The sequence below is a fragment of the Lycorma delicatula genome, chromosome 9, assembly GCF_047948215.1.
Source record: "Lycorma delicatula isolate Av1 chromosome 9, ASM4794821v1, whole genome shotgun sequence".
In the NCBI taxonomy this organism is placed as follows: domain Eukaryota; kingdom Metazoa; phylum Arthropoda; class Insecta; order Hemiptera; family Fulgoridae; genus Lycorma; species Lycorma delicatula.
Window position 1 is genome coordinate 106,897,461 of NC_134463.1, and position 21,903 is coordinate 106,919,363.

The window sequence follows — 21,903 nt, forward strand, 5'->3', positions numbered from 1 at the left end:
CAAGGAACTTTTACTTTAACCTAATACTTCAGGTAAGATTGTTGAATTAATAACTGTATAAATATTTGATGTTAATAAAAACTAATATTTTAGCAATTATGTAACTGTCCACTTTTATTAAAGAACCGAAGGATCGTATCTCACTTTCAAATGAAATAAGTTTAAATGAACTGCAGAAAAAATATGTATATGTAATTTAACAGACGTACAAGGAAGTCATATGGTGTCTACATCAGTTTCTTTTTTTTTTAAATATAGTAAGATTTCAACATAAAAACTACTTTGTTCATAAAAGTACGTTAAGTGCGAATTGTGCAAATAAACACAGGATAATTTCATTATTTATTCGTTTTGATTTTATCCTTTGTCAACAGAAACATATGTAACTATTTTGTTGCCGTAATATAAAATTGCAAAAATTATTAATGAAAGCTTGATTAGCGAGTGAATTTATAACACTACATTAAAATTGCTTACGAAAAAAAATTACGACAATCATTCGAGAGTGTAATATGAGAACACATCTAATACAGTCTGGGCTAATCCGCAGGGAACAACAGATCGCTACCAATGGTGGACTATACAACTGTACTTTTTTTCAGTATACTAACTCCCAAAACATTCCTCTAATAAAAATCATCAACTTTAAAAATTTTTTATCGATAAATAAATTTCCGATCCCCTCCCTATCAAAGTGTTAAGCAGAGTCTCCTCAAAAAGCTACTAATTGATAAAGAGCTACTAAAAACGTGATAATATTGATTTTAACGTCGGTTAACAAAACAAAAATAAGCGAAAGAATTATTTTCTCAGTTACAGTGTTCACGAATATATGAATTATTTAAGCTAAAATTAAAAAATCAAATCGATAAAAAATCAAATCAAATCTTTCAAAAGGAACTGTTCAGCCTATCTGATACGCCTTCTTTCTTTTTTCCTATTTAGCCTCCGGTAACTACCGTTTAGATAATACTTCAGAGGATGACTGAGGATGATATGTATGAGTGTGAATGAAGTGTAGTCTTGTACATTCTCAGTTCGACCATACCTGAGATGTGTGGTTAATTGAAACCCAACCACCAAAGAACACCGGTATCCACGATCTAGTATTCAAGTCCGTGTAAAAATAGCTGGCTTTACTAGGACTTGAACGCTGGAACTCTCGACTTCCAAATCAGCTGATTTGGGAAGACGCGTTCACCACTAGACCAACCCGGTGGGTTATCTGATACGCCTATACGTATAAAAACAAACTAGAATTATTTTTCTTTAAATATGAACGTACCCGATACAATGTGCTATATGGCCTTTAGCAATACCAGTTAATAAATGTTGGCCGATAATCTTTTATAGACTAAGGGATGGAGCCTCTTTTAAGTTGAACACTCTGTATAAATAATTATTTTAAATGATTAAAATTAACATATATGTATTTTTTTTTATTCATACAAAAATGAATAAAGCAATATATTTTTTTTACTTAAAAATGGGACGCTAATAGAGCATTACGTTTATCTGTTTCACCGACATTAAAGATTTTTTTTAAATTAAATAGAATAACGGAAATACTGAACAGAATTCAATGTAATAAAAATTATTTTTTTTCTCTTTTGTTAATACATAATTAAAAATAACATACTGAAAATATATATGCATTTTTTTAATAATACGAATATAAAGACCCGATACATCAAAGTTAATTAACAATTCGCTTTTCATCAAATGAAATTATAAAATTTAAATAAAAAATAAATAATTCTATACGTTGCAATAAATATTAAAAATAATAGCATAATAAATGTTCATAAATTTTAATAAAAAAGTATACTTTATTTAAACCATTAATTTTTGAAATTATGTATTTCTACATAAAAAACGCCATCCATAGTTGTACACAGTTCATTATACACGAACATACTTCGGAAAGTGCGAGGAATCAGTTACATTAATCAGTAATTATTGGCATATTAATACATGCCATTCTATTTAACTAATACATGTATGCCATCGGTTCTGAACGACTGTAACTGAAAACAAAAAAAAAAAGAACAAACCAGTTATAACATAAATTTGGTTTATTACACCACATCAGATCGGGCAAGGCTTTGTCTACAACAGCCGATGAATATTTTACGTTAAGGTAAAACTAGTATTTAATCGGACTTACACAGGAATCGACTAAAAAATGTATAACATAATCAAATACTGGCCGACACAGCAGAAAACCTTTTTGCCGCTTCTTTCTTTCTGGCGAGCTGAAATCGTAGTTTTAAGCCTTTAGAACGATAGAAAAAGTTCTAACTACTTGTATAAATTTTTCTTCTATTAATACTACACGTATAAATAATGAATCGACAACCAGAACAAAAATTATTTAACTCGGATCAGCATTTAAATGTATTTTACTAACATTTTAGAAAATCTAGAGTACTCTATTCCACGAGTAACAAACAAAAAAAAAAAGCTATCAAAGATTTGGTTACAGTAAAAGAAGAACTAGATTAGCGAAATGTCTTAAAATTAATAAATAATTTAAAGAGAGGTAATAATAACAAAGAGTAGTTTTAATAAAAATAATAACTGGAATAATAGTGATGTACACACGTTGTAATAAAATGAAAACCATAAACGTAAATAAAATTTTAAGACATTAATTTTGACAAGAAGAAAAAAAATATACGTATAAGAAACGTACCTGACTATACAATCTATTTTTAACTACATTAACGAAAAAATTAATTAATTAAACCTGAACCAGAAAATGCTTAAGATAATAATTTTATCGAAAGAATGTATTTAAACAGCATAAAAGTTACATTTTCAACCACTAAACTCAACGATTTTCATTACTTTTAATTATTTTATTACAACTATAATTAATATAATACGCAACTGACGAACCCAATTATTCGTCCTAAGTCGACTCGTTCAAAGAGAAATAAAACGTACCACGCATTTTGAATACGGTAATCTGTATTAGTTGACACCGCATCGAAACAATCAAATTAGATACTTAAAATTAACACATCACATTTAATTTTTTTAAATTTGATTTCGGCAGGAGCTCACAAAACGTCCCCTGTACCATCATTTATTCAATAATTAAGAAAACACCTTTCTTTTTTTTTAGAAATAATTCGTCAACTTGATACTGTATCGTAATTAATTCTGTAATTTGCGGGTATAAAGTTACTTTCATATATTAGGTATTTATTTATAAGTAATAAAATTTTATAAAAAACGAAGTTATAAAATATTCAAACCGGAATATAAAATAGTACTCTGCAAAAAAAAAAATAAAAATAATAAATGGGAAAAATTACTTAAAAGGAACTGAACTGCCTGAAGTTTATCAAGGATTGGAAAGCACAAGCATGAAACGAATGCGATAAAGTTAAGTGTTTTCGATCGTTTTATGTATCGGAAAACGAATTTTTAACAAGATTATTAATAGCGACGCGGTGTTAAATCCTAACGGTAGACGTAACAGGGAAACAGCAATTAAGATAAGTCTAGTACATTATTAAAAAAGATGATTGACTTTTTAAGTGAACGTAATGGAATGGAAAGAGATCCCGGCAGCTGTCCGTGTAGAAGAAAATCTTTACAAAGTTTGCCGATGTCCACAAGATAACTCATAAACAACGTCGTCTTTCATTGTCCGTGATGCGAAAAATACCTAAGTCTGTAAAAGAAAAGGTATATCAGTATAAAAGTCAGGTCGTTGACTCTTCCCTCTCGCTCGGGTTCTCTCCCGCTTAAGTTTATCTTGCGCTACTACAGTGAGGGTGAAAACTCAGTACCTTCTCAGAATTCCAATCCCTTTTTTAAAGCAGTGTCCTTTACAAGTACACAATTACTCCGTTTGGTCGTTACAAATCGTTATCGATTAATGATCGATATATTAGTAGTTTTTTCGTTAATTTTGAATTATTATTAAAATCTATTTATCATTTATAAATCTACTAAAAATAAAATTGAAAATATACGTACCTTAACGTTTTATTTGTTAAATCGTTCACGTATTACTTTTAGTACGAAAAATTAGACAAGATCGAATCGCTCAAATCAACAAGTAGTAATACTTTAACCAAGTCCTTTGCATTGTGAATCGATATATAAATCCATAAAATATTTTCCTTTTACAACAAAAACGTTGTACTAAAAATTACAAATATTTAGAAATTAGATAATGTATCCGTAAAAACATAACCGATCACAAAAAAAATACATAAAGAATAAACTAACGTACATATTTATAAATTTTACACTAAATCCCGTATTCAAATTTACATATAAGTATTTATCCATTCTACTAAATAATTGTTTCCTCACCGATAAAAAAAACGAAGTACGGTTTATAATTTTTGCATTTTAGCAAATGCAAAACTTTCATAGATAAAACGTTCTTAACAGCGTCTCCTTACAATATTTCTTACACATGCAGTTTACGTTGTAAACACTACCTTCTTTAACCTAAACTTCATTACATGTAATATCGGGAGACCTTGAGGCAAAACTTTAATAACACCGTTATACAAAAATAAGGTAATTTATAAGCCGATGTAATTTAAAATGAAATACTTCAAAACTTGAAAAAAAGAAAAACTTCTTTTTTATTTTTCTTAATGTCACTAATTTAAGATCAGAAGAACTTCCTTATTTGCAACCTAAAACTGACCATTACTTAAAAAAAATAAAAAAATACTACAAATGCAATCCCAACAAATAACAAATAGTAATGTAGTTTGAAATAATTACATCTTTTTATACAAATTCGAACTTTCAAATAAATCTCGTTAAGATTATAGTGAAAGAAAAGAATGCACGATTGGGAAAGATCGTATTACATTTATATTGCGTCTATACATGACGAAGCCACCAAACATTCTGACGCTTTCATGTCCTTTACTGATATTCGTAGACGACAACACCAAATGCTATTAAGCGCATTATCTACTTATTAACACCATTAATTTTATAATAGTATTAGTTAATAATTGTTTTCCTTAGTTACCTTAAATAAAATCTGTTAATATTTCTATATAATACATATTTTAACGGTCTTAAACGATATCTATAGACTAATCTAAGTTACGTAAATATATAAATATTTTAATAGAAATGTGGCAAGTATTTATTTCCCACCTTTAGAAGAAAGTTTTTATTTAACGATGAACAGCACTATGTGTGATGGCCTATGAAACCCGGTGCGTTTGTTTGAACATTATACTTAACAAAAATCATTTAATATAAAGGATTAACTTCAAGGAGGAAATTTCTTATTAAATATATATATATATAGCATTGATATATGTATAAATATATATACACACATCTAATATTTTCTGAAAAATTTAAACATGTTACCGTATAAAGGTACTACGAATATAAATGCATAATACTTGCGTTAATTTCATAAACTACATTCTGTTTCCTCAAATAAATATTTTACGATTAAAGAGAGAAAAAAAAAGGAAATTTTAAGTTGATAATTATGTACCCTAGTTGACATACCGCGATACTTCTGTATTAAACGTGACATCAAAAACCATTCACAACCGAAAGCATTACAACCACTATATAAAAAAACACGTATCGCATAGGTTTTTTACAGGAGAATAATACGAGTTGGGAACAACTTCCGGTTACCTTCTTGTAAGCCTATTTTGTAAACTTACCACAAAATCGGCTTATAAAATGGAGTATACTGATGCTCATTTTCAGGGTAATTAAATTCAAAATTGCTTCTTCCAAGTGATCTCCATTTTGAAGAAAACTCCATTTAAAAATCTTTTAACGATTCATTACCGTAATATCGTTGGAGCCTCCGTGTCGTTTTATTTAAGTTACATTTTCTCTTATAGATACAGATGTTTTCGAAGCATTCGACTAAGAACCACTTTAATATCATTTTTATTCTGTTTCCCCTTTTTCTGTCATTTTCTCGAGTGAGGCATTTTCCTACCTAACTGTAGTATTTATAATAATAAAAATGGAAAAAAGACGGGCCTAGGGCCCGCCGCGAAAATGTAACACGGTTTATGTTTCATTACACGTGGTTTTATTAAATGTTTTTGCAAACTGTAACTAAATAACGTTCATGAAATTAGCGTAACAACAAAAACTTTTACAATGCAAGCTTTAAAATTTTGAACATTTTTAGCTGTTTCTCGAGTGGTGATTTTTTTAACACAGCTTTAACCCAATTTTTTTCCTTTTTTCTATCCCCAAAACACAAATGTAATTTTAGATAAATCGTTAAGGAATGAATAGTTAGTGCGCTGCGCGCAGCCACCCGGCGCACAATCATTGGTCCGCACTACGCCAATAGCAGCTAAAAATAACAATTTGAGCACATACAACAAACAAACCCAAACACGATCCTCTTTATCTCCTTTTACGAAATAAAGGAAGTAATTGCGATCGCGAAAAATTTCGGATTGCAGATTTCAACAGAAATATCCATTTTGAGCATCCCTGAATCTATTTTGACTAGTATCGGCGTGACGTCTGTACGTACGTATGTATCTCCCATAACTGAAAAATGATTAGCCGTCGATATTGAAATTTTGGATTTAGGACTGTTGTAACACCTAGTTGTGCACCCCCCCTTTTGATTACAATCGACTGGGTCAAAAAAGCCTAAAATCCAAAACATTTGGATTTTGGACTTTTTCTTAACCGCAGTAATAAGCCCTCGTTTAGAGCTTTTCAACGATATATCATAAGTGGTACTTATTTTCAGTGCATCAAGTTATAGCCAATTAAAATTTTAATTAATAAAATATTTGGATCTTAGGGGAAGGCACATCGGTTCGAATCCGACTTCATATACATATACTTATTCTTTTTTAATTTAAATATATTGATTTATTAATCAACAGATTTATTAATTAACCTCGGATTGTAAAAAAAATTCACAATAAATAATTCAATAATACGAATGCAGAAAATAACATGAAAAAGTTATCAGTGAAATAAAATTTTATGTTCTTTTAAAAATGTGTATATGTAATTTAATAGGCGTGCAAGGAAGTGATGTGGTATCCACATCAGATTTTTTATATAGAGATGATGATTTATTAGAATCTGGAAAAAACTATATGAATTTCATGTCCCTTTTATCGTTTTATTTGAAGTTAACAATTACTAACCTGACCGACAATATCTGTTTTAAAAACTTGAAAGGATTAAAATAAATTTCTCTTAATATGCTCGCTTGTTAAAATCCGAAAAAAATACATATAACAGAATATATATATTTCTAATTATTGTCCTACTATTTGTAACGGAGTACTGAAAATTAAAATAAATTAACATATTTAAAATTTTATAAAACAAATCTTGTTTATTTACTTGCTAATCCTTCATTCCCCATGTGATCGTATTCCGACATATTCACAAAGACTTTTAGGATATTCAAATAAAATAACAAACATTAAGATCAAAGGTTCTTCCTCGCATCCTTATAAATATTATTACTATAAATACTTTATAATAAAAAATCTTCTTCCATAGTGTTTACGTAAAAGATAATAATAAAAAGACGACACAGACTCGAACCCGATACCTCTCGACTACGATAACGGAACGGTCACCGTTCAGCCACTGTTATGATCGTCATTATTCAAATACGTTACTTGAACCCATCGACAATCTTTAAATGAAGTTAACTCCAAAATGGCAGCTGCCATTTTGGATTTAAAATATACCCGCTAGTAACTCCCTCCTACCGTCATGCAAAAGGGCATCAATAAACTCCGTTCGTTGTAGGCTCTCCTCTTCCCCTTGTGAGCCGACCCGATCGAATATTAGTACACCATTGCAAACAAAATTCATGTAATATTTACGAGCCCCGTGCAATCTTTTACTGCAGGATGGTAATAAATTAACTTGATTGATATCGGAGAAAGGAATTCATACCGGTATACCTTATATTCTGTATATGCATTATTAAAACGGTAATAGATACAGCGAAAAACAATATAATACGCACAATTTTACCGATCGCAATAAAGAAACACGCATGTGTATACGAGTATATATAAAAATAAAATAACCACAATTAAAATATTAAACAGAAAATTTTTTATTAAACAGATTATTCATTTGAAGTATTATTTTAAAATATTCACAAAGACGTAGCACAAAAATAGCGATTGAAGAATATTAGAAATTCCCTTATAAAAAAGAGGAAATGAAACCAGGTTTATTAGGTATATAATTTCATTCAGGAAATATTTATAGGTCAACTGCTAATACTTTATATTTACGGGAATGATCCCTGAAAAAAAATAATAGTAATATAGCTTCCGGCAAATACTGATTAAAGTTGTATTTTTTTTTCTAACCGCAAAATACGGAAACATGTTCACTGCCCTACTTATGGCTCGAATATATAACAAATATGGATGTTTAACATTTATATTTATTTAAGGAGAAATTCTGATGAAAATAAAGATAAAACAATTTTAATTTCACTTATTCCGTTACTTTATATATTGAATTTAAATATATATATAGAATTTGTCAAATAGATTCACACTCAACTAGTATGAGTATAAAAAGATTTTTAAATGATAGAAAATAAAACATTAATAAATTCTAAAGATTAATCAGTCAAGCATCTATTACGATAAAATAAATATGTTGAAAGTTAATTTGATATAATAGAATCTATTGTACGTGATTTAAGGAAAATATTTCTTTACATAAAAAAAAGTGGGCGTTTATCTTGTCTAATTTAGTCGTAAAACAGGTAGAAAATTAAATGTATACTGTAATAGGGAGCATATTTATTTGGATGTGTTATCACGTAATTTACAAAGGAATTAACAAATTTATAAATAAAATCATAGTCGTAGTACCTGTATGTCCTCAATATGTAACAGACGTAATCGTAGAATAACAGGAGGGGAAGCACGGGCATTCAACGGAATCCGTCATCGGTTAGTGATATCCGTTGTCCCCTGAAACAGTATCGATGAAATTTCAAATGCAGTAAGTTTATTTCTGTCACTGGCTAAGCATTCCAAAATCAGCTACGTCAAAAATTTCGTCTTGTACAAAAATTTAAATCTTTACTCGCTGAACAGCACGACGAAACGTGAATACATTGAAATTATTATCAAACGACTCGCTTTTAAAATATCGGGAAGGATTCAATATTTACGAAATATTAGTCAAGTGATTATTTAAAATTGATTTTATACAGATTCGTTGCACAGCAAGCTAAACCGGTTAAATTCAGTACAAATAAGCCAGTTTTACTATTTACGTCCGAAATTATAAATCTGATGGATGGCATCCACCGAAAACGCATAAAGTCCATTCAGACACATCAATTCCTACAATGAAATTTCACCAGAGGCAGTAATAAAAGAAAAGTAATCTTTTTTTAAGCGACATGTCACACAAACCGTAACAGTAGTGATATTTTTCAATTTCACTATCGCAATACAGTGCTGGTGTTATTATTAGGTAGGTATATTTCATAAGAAAGCAACCTATTATAATGGATACCATGACTCGACTTCCAGAAAATTTCGACTATGTTCGCGTTTCACATCCCCCAGACCACAAAAACCGTCAGCCCAAAAGTTTATATATATATATTTCACTTTTTTGTAGACACGATAACTGCCGTAATTTTGCGCCAATCACTTTCAAATTGTTCCCCAAAAAAAAAGCTTGACCCAAACTCTCGGTCGAGTTCGTTAACGGCCTAAATCGAACCACGGGGGTGGAAATGGGGTTTTTATAAGCTTTTTCGAAAAAAACAAAATATTGCTATAAATTTTTATTAAGTAAACTATGGAATTTTAACGTTCTTACTATTCTTTGGATGAGGGTCTAAAACTTAGTTAAGTAAAGTTTTTTGATATAACCAACCACTGGCCCACGGGGTGGAAAAAATGGGGGTTTGAAGACAAAAATACCCTACCTACCTTAATAGGCACAGTATCGAATCTGTTTAAAGTGGTCGTTAGTCCTCTAAACATTACCTAAAACTTTTGTCTAAAAAAATTGTCTAAAAAATTTTCGATATGACCAACTCTTACGGCAAGGAATGACCAAAATGTTGCAGGAATTGTAAGATGGAGCTTGTCGTATGCTAAGCATGTGAAACTTTCTTCACATGCAACCATTGTAGTATCGAATAAATTTGAAGTTTTTCTTAATTTAGGTGGAAAGTTTTTTTTATGCACTCCTTAGCACCGGTGAAATCTTTTATTTCAACTTCTAGCAACTTTCAACAAATTTCAACTTTTTTTAATTTAACTATATTGCTTTAATATATAACATAATTATTAACCTCCGATTGTAAAAAATATTTTACAATAAATAATAATTCAACGACAATTAAAAAAAAAATATATGAAAAATAATCAGAAGCTATTATTGGAATAACATTTTATGTAATTTTCATTCAAAAAAAAAAAGGAAATGAAGTCGGATTCGAACTGCTGTACCTTGCTCTTGTTAAAACAAAATATTTCATTAATTAAAATTTCATTTGAATATAACTGGAACCAATGAAAATAAATACCACTTATGATATATCGTTGAAAAGTTCTCAATGAGGGCTTATTATACTGCAGTTAAGAAAAAATCGAAATGTTTTGGATAATGAGCTTTTTTTGACACTTTTGGCCCAGTTGATGAAATAAAAAGTGAGGTAGAAAATCAGATGTTACTGCAATCCAAAATTTTAACATTCCACGCCTAATCATTTTTGAGTTACGAGAGACACATACGTACGTACAGAGCACGTCAAGTATAATCAAAATGGGTTCAAGGATGGTCAAATGGAAATTTCCGTTGAAATCTGACAACCGAAATTTTTCGCTATCACCCTTTACTTCAAACAAGGGGTAAAAATCGAAATTTATAAATAACAGTTAATTATTTAAATTGGTCCCAAATTATTTTTATTGGGTAAGTGGTCCCTGGCTATTGAATTTACTGTTAACAATTCGATTTCGCAGTTCTTGAAAAGTAGCAGGCTTAATTGGTAAACCACCGGATTGGTCTAGTGGTTAACTCGTCATCGCAAATCAGCTGATTTCTAAGTCGAGAGTTCTAAGGTTCAAATCCTAGCAAAGGAAAAAATAACTTTTTTTACGGATTTGAGTACTAGATAGTGGATACCAGTGTTCTTTGGTGGTTGGGATTCAATTAACCACACATCTCAAGAATGGTCGACGAGACTGTACTAGACTATACACTTCATTTACATTTATACATTATTATCCTCACTCATCCTCTGAAGTATTAACTTACGTAGTTCCGAAGGCTAAACTGAAAAAAAAGATAACTCTGAACGAAAAGGTTACATATATGTATTTGCTGTTTACATTCTAATGTAGACGTATTACAAAACAGAATTATAAACGAGTGTTCCGGTCTAAAGTAATAAAGAATATTATCACGTCTGCTATTTAAAAATTAAAGAGATAATTTAATTTAATAAACAATAATTTAATTTAACAAATATTTTAAAGAAATAATAATAATTTAAAACAACGTAATAATATTAAAAATGCCTATCTTATAAAAAACAAAATTTATAAATTTAATTTTTATTTCATAAAAAAATAGGAATAATACAGTTGTAATAACACTCTTATAATAAATTATAAAATTAAATAAGTTTAAATTTAATATTGTATTATAATACAATACGAATAGGTTAGGACAGATTAAACTTTAATATCAACCCATCACTTTATATTTAAATGTCTTGAAAATAACGACGTGATATTTAATAAAGGTCCGATGTTTACTCTAATATAAACGAGGTCGTGATTTTAAATGGACTTTTATTAAAAATCAGTAAAAGATGATCTTTAATAATTAAAAATAAATTATTGTTTTTAATTTTATATAAAATATCTATTTTTCAAACCGAATGAATTATCCAATTTTAAGGGGGTTGTAAATGTGTAAAACCCATCCAAATTACAAAATAGTTTATTTCATTATGTTTTTGAACAATCTAATGTTTTAGGTAGATTTCATAAGAAAGTCTCCAATTGTAATGGGTAGCATGATTGGGCTTGATAATGGGTAGCATGATTCGTTTCACATCCCCCAGACCACAAAACTACCGTCAGCTCAAAAGTTTATAAATATATATTTCACTATCTTGTGGACACCATAACTGTCGTAATTTTGCGCCAACCACTTTCATATGTTCCTTACTAATAACTCGTCAGAAAATCTCGGTCGATTTCGTTAAATGCCAAAATTGAACCATAGGAATGGAAGTGGAGGAACTTTTTCGAAAAAACAAAATATCGCTTTAACTTTCTTATTAAGTAAAATATCGAATTTGTTTAAGTTCCTACTATTCTTTGGATAACGACCTAAAATTTATCTAAGAAGTTTTTTTACATCACCAACCATTGGTCCAGGAGGTGGAAAAAAAATGGGGTTTCGAAGACAAAAAAAATCAAACGTCCCTTAATAGGCACAGTATCGAATCTGTTTAAAGTGGTCGTTAGTCCTCTAAACGTTACCTAAAACGTTTGCCTAAAACACAATTTTTGATATGACCAACTCTTACGGCAAGGAATGACCAAAATGTTGCTGGAATTGTCAGATGCAACCACTGTCGTATTGAGTAAATTATAAATTTTTCTTAATTTTAACGTGAAAATCTTTTTTATCTCCTACTTAGTACCGGTGAAATCTACCTCCGCTTTCCGGCGTGCCGAAAGGAATTTTTTTTTGTTAATTGTATACTTATTTTCCTTAATAATTTTGTATTTTTTAAGCATTACATTATTTTCGTTTACATTTATTTACTAAATTGAAAATATATGACTGATGATTAATCGATTGAACCGCTGTGGCTATATCGTGTTATTAAAGATTTAGGAAATGAAAAATGCACGAATGTAAGTCATAAAAGGGAAAAACGTTTCGCCAACAAATAGTGTTACAGTGCAGCTCAATCCGTTAAAACTACTAGCCTATACGCAACAGTTCTACAATAATTTTATGGCGAGTTCAAGCATCAATCACGACTCGGGACAACTTTCTTTTAAATATTATTTATAATAATACAACACATCTTAGTTGAAATACCAAAATATATCGATTTTTGAACTGGAAATTTTAAAAAGTTAACATACTTTTATTTGCATTAAGAACTGTAGTTTATTACAACGGTAAACTCGAATTATAATTTTTACGAATAAAAACAAGTTCTTTATTCATTCATTCTCTTCTGCTAATTAAAAATAATATTATAAAGGTAAAGAATAATATTAAATGCGAGGCTTGCTGATAAATTTTTCCCAAACATGCGTAGCATGAGAATGAAAAAAGACATTGGAATGAAATAAAAAATGAATAAAAGTACATCTTGGCAACATAATCACCGTTTACACTGATACACTTTTCCCAACGTGTGACAAGTTTTTGCATTCCGTCACTGAAAATTACTGGCTGTCTTTCTCGGATCCAAGCGGCTACAGCTTCTTCACCACATCGTCGGTGGTGTAATGATTACCTTTGAGATCCCTCTTGAAATGAAAGAAAAAGTGGAAGTCGCATGGAGCCAAACCCGGCTAACATGCTGATGCGGAATAAGCTCAAGCTTCAGCTTGCGGAGTCATTAGAGAATTTGCGCGGTACCCGTTGTGCACAGATTTTACGATAACCCAACTGCTAAACAACAGGGCCTACTCGTTCTTTAGATATACCTAACTGAATAGCGATGAGTTGCTGGGTGATTCGCCAGTTACTTTGAAGCAAATTGTCCTCCTCCTTTTGACGTTTCTCGTCAGTCACAGAAACTGGTCGTCCGCTGCGAGGCGCGTCCTCAATTGTCGCTTTACCAGCTTCACATTTACGAAATTTCAACGCCCAATTATTCACAGTACTCCTGTCAACATTCCAACCCCGTAGGGGAAGACAGCCGCCTAGTGAATTTCCGATCGGTACCCCTTCCCCCGTTCATAGCCGTAAGTACTCCTGTCAACATCCCAACCCCGTAGGGGAAGACACTCGCCTAATGACGTTCCGGTCGCCACAACCTTACCTTTCCCCCTGTTGGGCTTTGAGTTTCATTACCGTAAACCGCTTTTAAACATGAAAAATATTCGTAGGGTTCACATTTTCTGCCGTTAAAAATTTGATCGCTGTGCGCCGTTTTAACCCTGTTGACATATTGCCCGTACTCGACTCCATTTTACCTGCTAACATCCTGAAAACAAACATCGGTTTTGTAGAGGGGTGTATTTTAGCTATCATGTGCTGCCACGCCCAACTCGATAGTACTTTTTATCTCCCTGTACCACGCTAGCGTGCAAAATTTATCAGCCGAGCCTCGTAGTATTGCCAATAAAAATAATATGATAAGAATTACTGTTCTGAAAACATGAAAATAATTGTAAACTGTGATTCAATGGAAACATCAGTTTCTAAATTATTACTGTGGGTATGATATTCAGAGCTTTTACAAATGAAATTAAAATTTAACTTTGTACGTACAAATAATAATTGCCCTTAACTTAAACAAACGGCTACCCGCTCCGCTATACAGTAAAATGTTATAGCCTTTTAAAATTATTTTAATAAAAACAAATTAACGGATATTATTTTTATTTATTTTAAAAGAAATTCATCAAAATGAGTTACAGCACAAACAATGGAGAAAGAGGGCTCCCAGACGTTTACAGGCTACATTCTACATCAGATATCATCGACGACGCACAGACTCAACAGGTCCCAAGTATCTCGGTGTACAAAATAACATATTTCACACAACCGACATTCTGCTCAAGAAAACACATCTTTCAAATGGCCAAAATGACGAAAACGGATCAAAGATCGGAAAGAATTTACGAAGAAACAAATAAACACTCGGAAGACGACTTCAATACCTCTTTCAAACAAACAAGAAACGGACGCTCATCCTGATCGAAACTACAAGAGATCAGAACGCTTTTATCAATTATGGCTACAGAACATCACCGTTTAATTGACAATTCAGATTAGACATACGAAACAATTAAAAATCCAACATAAATCCACGTTTACACTTTTTAAATCAACGCCTTCGTAAATCATTTAAATATAGCATGGCGTTTGAAAAAATCCAAATGTACCGTAAACCGTTCACCCAGACCTTCACCAAAATGTATTACGCAAGGAAATTGTTAAAACGGTTTACAACACAGCAATACATCGGAAGATATGTGAAAAGTAACCGATTAGTATTCAAAGTGCGCGTTTGGAATAAACGTGTTAAGAATAATGTAGAACAATCGTAAATATTATGTGAAAAAACTATATGGAAAAAGACGATTAAGACGTATCGCAATATATTTTATATTAATTAATGTTTTCAAAACATACGTATTGAACTTCCGTTCATATACTTGTCGAGTAATTTTAAACGCTATAACTAAGTTTAAAAGATTGCAACGATGAAAAATATTTTAAACAAAATATCATTAAAAATACATCAATAATTAATGAGTCGTATTCGATTGATTTCTTCCAATTCAAATTTGTAATTTATAATCGGTTAAGATCACGTTATTTTTAAGTAGTTCCTAAGCCCCGTATACAAGTAAAACAAATCCGAAATTAAAAAAAAAAACAAAATCACGTCAAATTAAACGTAACAAACAACCTTTAAAAAATGACATTTAAAAAAAGTTGTAAAAAAAAATTCCCTTTAGCAAATTTCAGTTAATATTACGTCACAGTTAACCAGAAAGGTAGTAGCGGTTCGGTCGGTAGCAAAGTCAGAGCTTTCAAATAATTACTATGTTGTCGATAAGTGAAGTACTCTTTCGTGACATGAGAATTAGAAGGGGAAGGAAAAAAGAAGGCGAGAGAAAGAAACAATAAGCGACTAAAGATAAAGACGAAGAGAAGAAAATAGCGCTAAGTAAAGTGGCGGTAAGCGGGCAGGGCAGGCAGGAGCGTTGATGGAATCGGAAGAAAATCACAAGAGCTTTAACAGTAACCGCCTTGTAGCTTCGGTTTTCCCCTTTTGCTGTTCTCCTCCCGCTTCGACGTCATTATCAGTACCATTGGAAAATAAGGACAAACGAGGAGGGGTAGTAGATCAGTAAGAACAGATAAAAACATATAACATGGGAGGGAAAAGAAAAAGTAAGTAGTACGAGAGTGACGGAAAGAGGATTGGAAATTTAGACGAGATTAAAACCGAATGAGTAGTATTAGGATAAACTAAGATATAATAATAAATACAATAAAATAGACGCACGCACAGACCCAATCACAACTCTACCCCCACGCAAACCAATACGGAAAAAAATTTTCTCATTACAAAAAAAAAATCATTTATCTATCTATCTGTGCTTTTTAAGACAAATACACATAAAAATTTCCAACTACATAATTTTTAAATTTTAAATTACAACTCATTACGTATTGGGAATGATTATTCCCCTATCAATAAGCAAGAAAAAAGTGGCGTTTTATATTAAACGGATTAAAAAAAGATTGTGCAGTAAAGTTAGTAAATATAAATATTCTGGATGCGATTATCTCTTGATTATCAAATAAATATGATAGCAAAATTTTTTTTTAAATTAATGCAACAAAATAAAAAAAAATAACTGTGAAATAAATCAACAGGAAAGATGTACTCTACAGCTGAGTGTAGCACATCGTTTAACAACGTGAACATTATTTGTTGCTTTACAATTCCTGTACAGTCATTCTTACTCCTATAATACACGTAAAGCACCAATAGTGTGTAACAGTCACCGAACTGCGCTTTCTTTAACGGTGAAGATGTTCACACAATTGAAAGGGTGAAGCGAATTTCATTTCCAAATTTGTGAGATTAACATGCTGATAATCAGTACAATCAGTTTTTGGGAAAGGAGACGATTAATTATATTTTTTTAATGAATTCATCTTTACAAACCTTTTTACTTGCAACTGTTTTCAGATATTCATAGCCTAATTTAAAAGTTTAATTCCTAGTCGGTACTAGATTTCTTCATTTTTATTCAAAATTTATTAAAATTTATTCCTATAATCGATTTTATTAAAGGTTAATTACTTTAGTGTTAATTCATTTTTAATTTTTAGTAAACAAGCAAAGATAACAATTTATCAATCGTTTTTGTTTGTGTTCATTTTCAAGCCGGGTAATTATTCTTTTGTCCTTTGTTGTATATTTCAAACATCGGCCATATATGTTGAAAAAGAAATTTCATAACTTTACAAGTTATGCCTTAATCGAGTAATTTCTCTTCTCTTTCTTTCTCAATAAGAAAGAGTATTGTTTTTTTCTTGTTTTTCATCTTTAGTCTATATTTATTAACATCTTCACGATTTCAAACTTTCTACTTAAGACAATTTATTTTGAAATCCCACTCTTCCGTTCTTAAAATAAGCGATGTTAAGGAATCAATATATCGTCGAAGAGCTACGGGGAACTCTTGCCTACATCGCTTATTTTCTGCCACTTAGCTCTGTACTCGACGGTTAGTTCATAAGAGTAGTCCTTTTGAACAGGGATTACACTTAAAACTCATTAGTATATGTCGATCGAACGCAAGACTCGAACTTTAAAAAACGACTACGCGCATCAGTGAATCGACAACGAATAGGCGAGTATATGTTTACATGTGTTAATAACAACAAAACTGAAATAAGCGAATTTTAATAGCGTTAATTAACGAAACTCAAAATAAAATTATTATCTTTGATTTAAAGAAAGATATGTATATTTTGGCGTGAATAAATGACGTCGACTTCGTCGTCGATAGAGGAAAAAACCAGCCGTCATAAGAAACGCAGCTGTTACGTATTCACCGACCGGTGAATCAAAACGAATCGGCAAATTGAGATAAAAACACAGGGCCTACTATAACCGAAATGTAATTCCTAATGAACAAACAATAACAGAATTTTAAATCTATTAATTAACGGATGTAACACCTGTGATAAACCATGCCACATCGCTGTTCTGCATAAAACGATATTACACTAAAACTGTATTTCTAAACGTCCAGTAAAGTATTTTACACCCCTTGAAAAACAGACGACAAAGGGAAATAAATAGAAATTCTACTCTAGTTTTTTATTTCTTTTTCTTTTTTATAAAAATCATAACTGTAAATCCGTATCGAAAATGCATTATTCAAAAATAAAAATCCAAATTACTTCACGATATCGGTACTTTAAGGTACGAACAAAAAACTTTTATTAAAAAAAAAGCAGAAAAATACTTTATAAGTGTAATTTTATTGGAAAGCATTTTAGTTATAAAATAAGGCGTTCAAAATATCATAAGTGTCTTTCTCGCAAGCCGAAGGTTACTCGACTAGTAATCGAGTTTTCCTTTCTAAAGATCAGAAACCGAAGACGGAAGAGAGAAAGGGAGAGAATATTATATTAAGGCCGTGAAACATATATATTACGAAGAAAAACGGAAGAGTAAGGTGAAAAAATAAAAGAAAATGCGGAAGGAAAAAGCGATGGAAAAACAATAACCGTACAGGAACCGACGGGTTAAATAAAGGGGATGGAAAGATGAAGAGAAAAAAGATAGGATAGAGGCAGACTGTGAGGGACAAAAGCGCGAGGGAGAACTTTGATCCTAAACTAGACTATAACACGCTCTACTGCTACATTTTGGTATTTCAATTACCTGTCAAGTCTGTATATTTATTTATACACAAAACCATTTTAGATCCATAAAAATAGGAAAAAATCTCTTTTCTTATGTAAACATACATTTTTCTTCCAACAAACGTCTACGTAATTTCATTTTGAAGAAAATAAGAAAAATAAAAATATTCATCAAACGCACTACAATGTCAAGGTAAAAAATAAAGATCTACAACTCAACTGGAACTACAAATGTGATCTCTAATAATAATAAAAATGTCCCCACGGGACACACGTTAACATATTATACAAGTATAATCTGACATTATATCTAACATTCTAAGACAAAATAAAGTTCTAAAGAAAACAGAACGAAAGCGTATATTACAATACATTTGATCCATTGAAAAAATATATATATTAATTTATTTACAACTGTTCGCACATAACAATATATACTCGACATCCTAAATTATAACTCATTCTTTAAACGGGAATAATAATTATCTATTACTTTCTTCTGAAACCATAACAGATTCGAATACCTTTAAAATAAAACAATAAAGAAGTATATATATATATATATATATATATATATATATATATATATATATATATATATATATATATATAAAAGTATTTTTAAACATAAAGCACTGATTTTAACAATATCTACAATGAATTAATTATGAATATATTATCATAATTTTATTTTATTAAAACGACTAGCTGCAGAGGCGTGCCTTAGGCACGCCCTCCGCAGCTACGTCATGGCGGGCGGCGTCTCGGAATTGGGATTATTTAGGTGACAAAAACTGATTACCTCTTGTATAAATTTTTTTTTTTTGAAAGATGAAAATTGTTATAACGAAAGTTAAATTAAAAATTTAACTCTAGAAATTGATATTAACGACTAGAGATTTTCAGCTACTGATCGGTACATTCTGGTGCCTACTTTTTAGTTATAGTTCATTATTAATTTTTTGTACGAATTAAAAAAAGTATTGCGATCGCGAAAAATTTCGGTATTCAGATTTCAACGGAAATATCCATTTTGACTAGTTTCGGCGTGACGTCTATACGTACGTATCATGCATAACTCAAAAACGATTATTCGTAGAATGTTGAAATTTTGGATTTAAGACTGTTGTAACTTCTAGATGTGCATCTTCCCCTTTGATTGCAATCGACTGAACAAAGTGTCAAAAAAAGCCTAAAATCAAAAACATTTGGATTTTGGACTTTTTCTTAACTTCAGTAATAAGCTCTCATTGAGAGCTTTTCATAGATATTTGAAGTGGTAGATATGTTCATCGGTTCCAGAGTAATAGCCAAATTAAATTTTAATTAATGAAATGATTGTATCTTACAAGAGGACGGATTGGTTCGAATCCAACGTCATATAAATATATTTATTTTAACTTTTCTTTTTAATTTAAATATATTGATTTATTAATAATTATTAACCACTGATTGTAAAACAAATTTAACAGTAAATAATAATTCAATAATAACAATACAAAAAAAAATAATGAAAAAGTTATTAGTGAAATAAAATTTTATGTACTTTTAATTTTAATTCAAAACTTTTATTAGAGGTTAATAATTATTAATAAATCAATATATTTAAATTTAAAAAAATATATGTATATGAAATCTGACTCCAACCTATGTGTGTACTGGTTACGGATCCCGACACGTTGTAACTTACATCACATATCTACTTGAGCGACGTGAAATAAAATTAATACATAAAATAACATAAAATGCAGATACGGACACCACAAAAAAAAATGTGATACAATGTGGTGTCCACCACAATGCAATTGTGTAATTGTTAAGAATTGGAGCATCGTGTTCAAATGAATAAGTTTAAATGAAGTACAGCAAAATTGTGTATATGTAATTTAATAGGCGTACAAGGAAGTCATGTGGTATCCACTCAATATTTTTTTTTTTTTGAAGAAAGACAATCACATAAATAAAAAAATATATTAATATACACTATATATATATATATATATATATATATATATATTACAAGTAATAAACCTGACTACCACGAGACATGTACTAACGAATCAGGATTTTCCGCTAGTGATCGGTACATTCCGGTGCTAAGCTAAGGGGGACGGACACACACACTCATACAAATGCCCTTTATTAGGGCACGATTAATTAATTATATTTCTTTAGATATTTACGAGGGTTATTTTTTCAAGGTCCGATCGGTCGCGAAATAAAAACCCGCGCAAACATCGGATGAACCTTTGCGCATATGTGTTGCATAGCGTCTCTAGTATGGCCTTAAATCACGCCGCGTCACTTCGTTTACTTCTGAGCACGCAGCTAGCACGTAAACATATCTACAACAATAGCATCTCCCGCCAAGTGTGAAGTGCGTGCGGTAATTCGATTTCTTCAGGCTGAGGGGTGTAATGCGGCTGAAATTCATCGACGAATAAGTAATGTGCACGGTAAACTTCAATGAGTGACAGCAAAGTGCGACAATGGTGCAGGAACTTTAAAGCAGGACGCACAAGATGTTCATGATGCAGGCGTTCAGGGAAGGAAGCGACTGTCAACTTATGATCTCGTTGAGCGAGTGGATTAGGCGATTCGAGAAAATCGTCGGTTCACAATTTCTGTATTGAGCTATTCGTTTCCTGAAATTTCAAGGTCAGCTCTCTACACCGTTGTGAGTGAGAGACTTCAGTACCGCAAAATGTGTGCGAGATGGGTTCCCAAGATGCTGTCCGACCATCAAAAAACAATGAGAATGGACGCCTCCCTAACGTTTCTCCAGCGCTACCGCAATGAAGGAGAAGATTTTTTGAACAAAATTGTCACAGGGGACGAGACATGGGTCCGTTTCGAAACTGAAGAAACAAAAGAACAATCCAGCGTAGAAACATGGCTGAAAACACAGGCGGCTCCGTTCTATGACGAGGGTATTGGAAAGTTGGTACCACGCTACGACAAATATCTAAATCGGAGCGGCGACTATGTAGAGAAATACCGTAACTATGTAAGCACTTGTTACAAATAAAAACTTTTTTATTTTCACTGTGGTTTTAATTTCGTGACCGATCGGACCTAGAAAAAAAATAACCCTCGTAATATAACCGGCGTTACGTACAAGAAATTGGGGAAAACAAAGCAAAAATTAGATGTTAACTTTACCGTCAAATAAAACAATCGTGTTCCAAATAGTAGTCATTCTTATACGGTATTTTTATCCCGAAGTAATTCGAGACTTAAATTTACTTATTCCTTAAGATAAAG

General features: G+C 31.1%; 1 protein-coding gene across 10 annotated transcripts in view; it reads right to left on the reverse strand.

Annotated features, from left to right (window-relative positions):
- Positions 1–21,903, reverse strand: part of mub (poly(rC)-binding protein mub) — a 493,744-nt gene that overhangs the window by 369,794 nt on the left and 102,047 nt on the right. The window contains exon 2 of one of the 10 annotated variants that reach the window (XM_075376025.1): positions 8,871–8,972. The exons of the other annotated variants lie outside the window; for them this stretch is intronic. The gene's annotated coding sequence lies outside the window, so the exon portion shown is untranslated. The remainder of the gene's footprint in view (positions 1–8,870; positions 8,973–21,903) is intronic. 10 annotated transcript variants of the gene reach the window in all.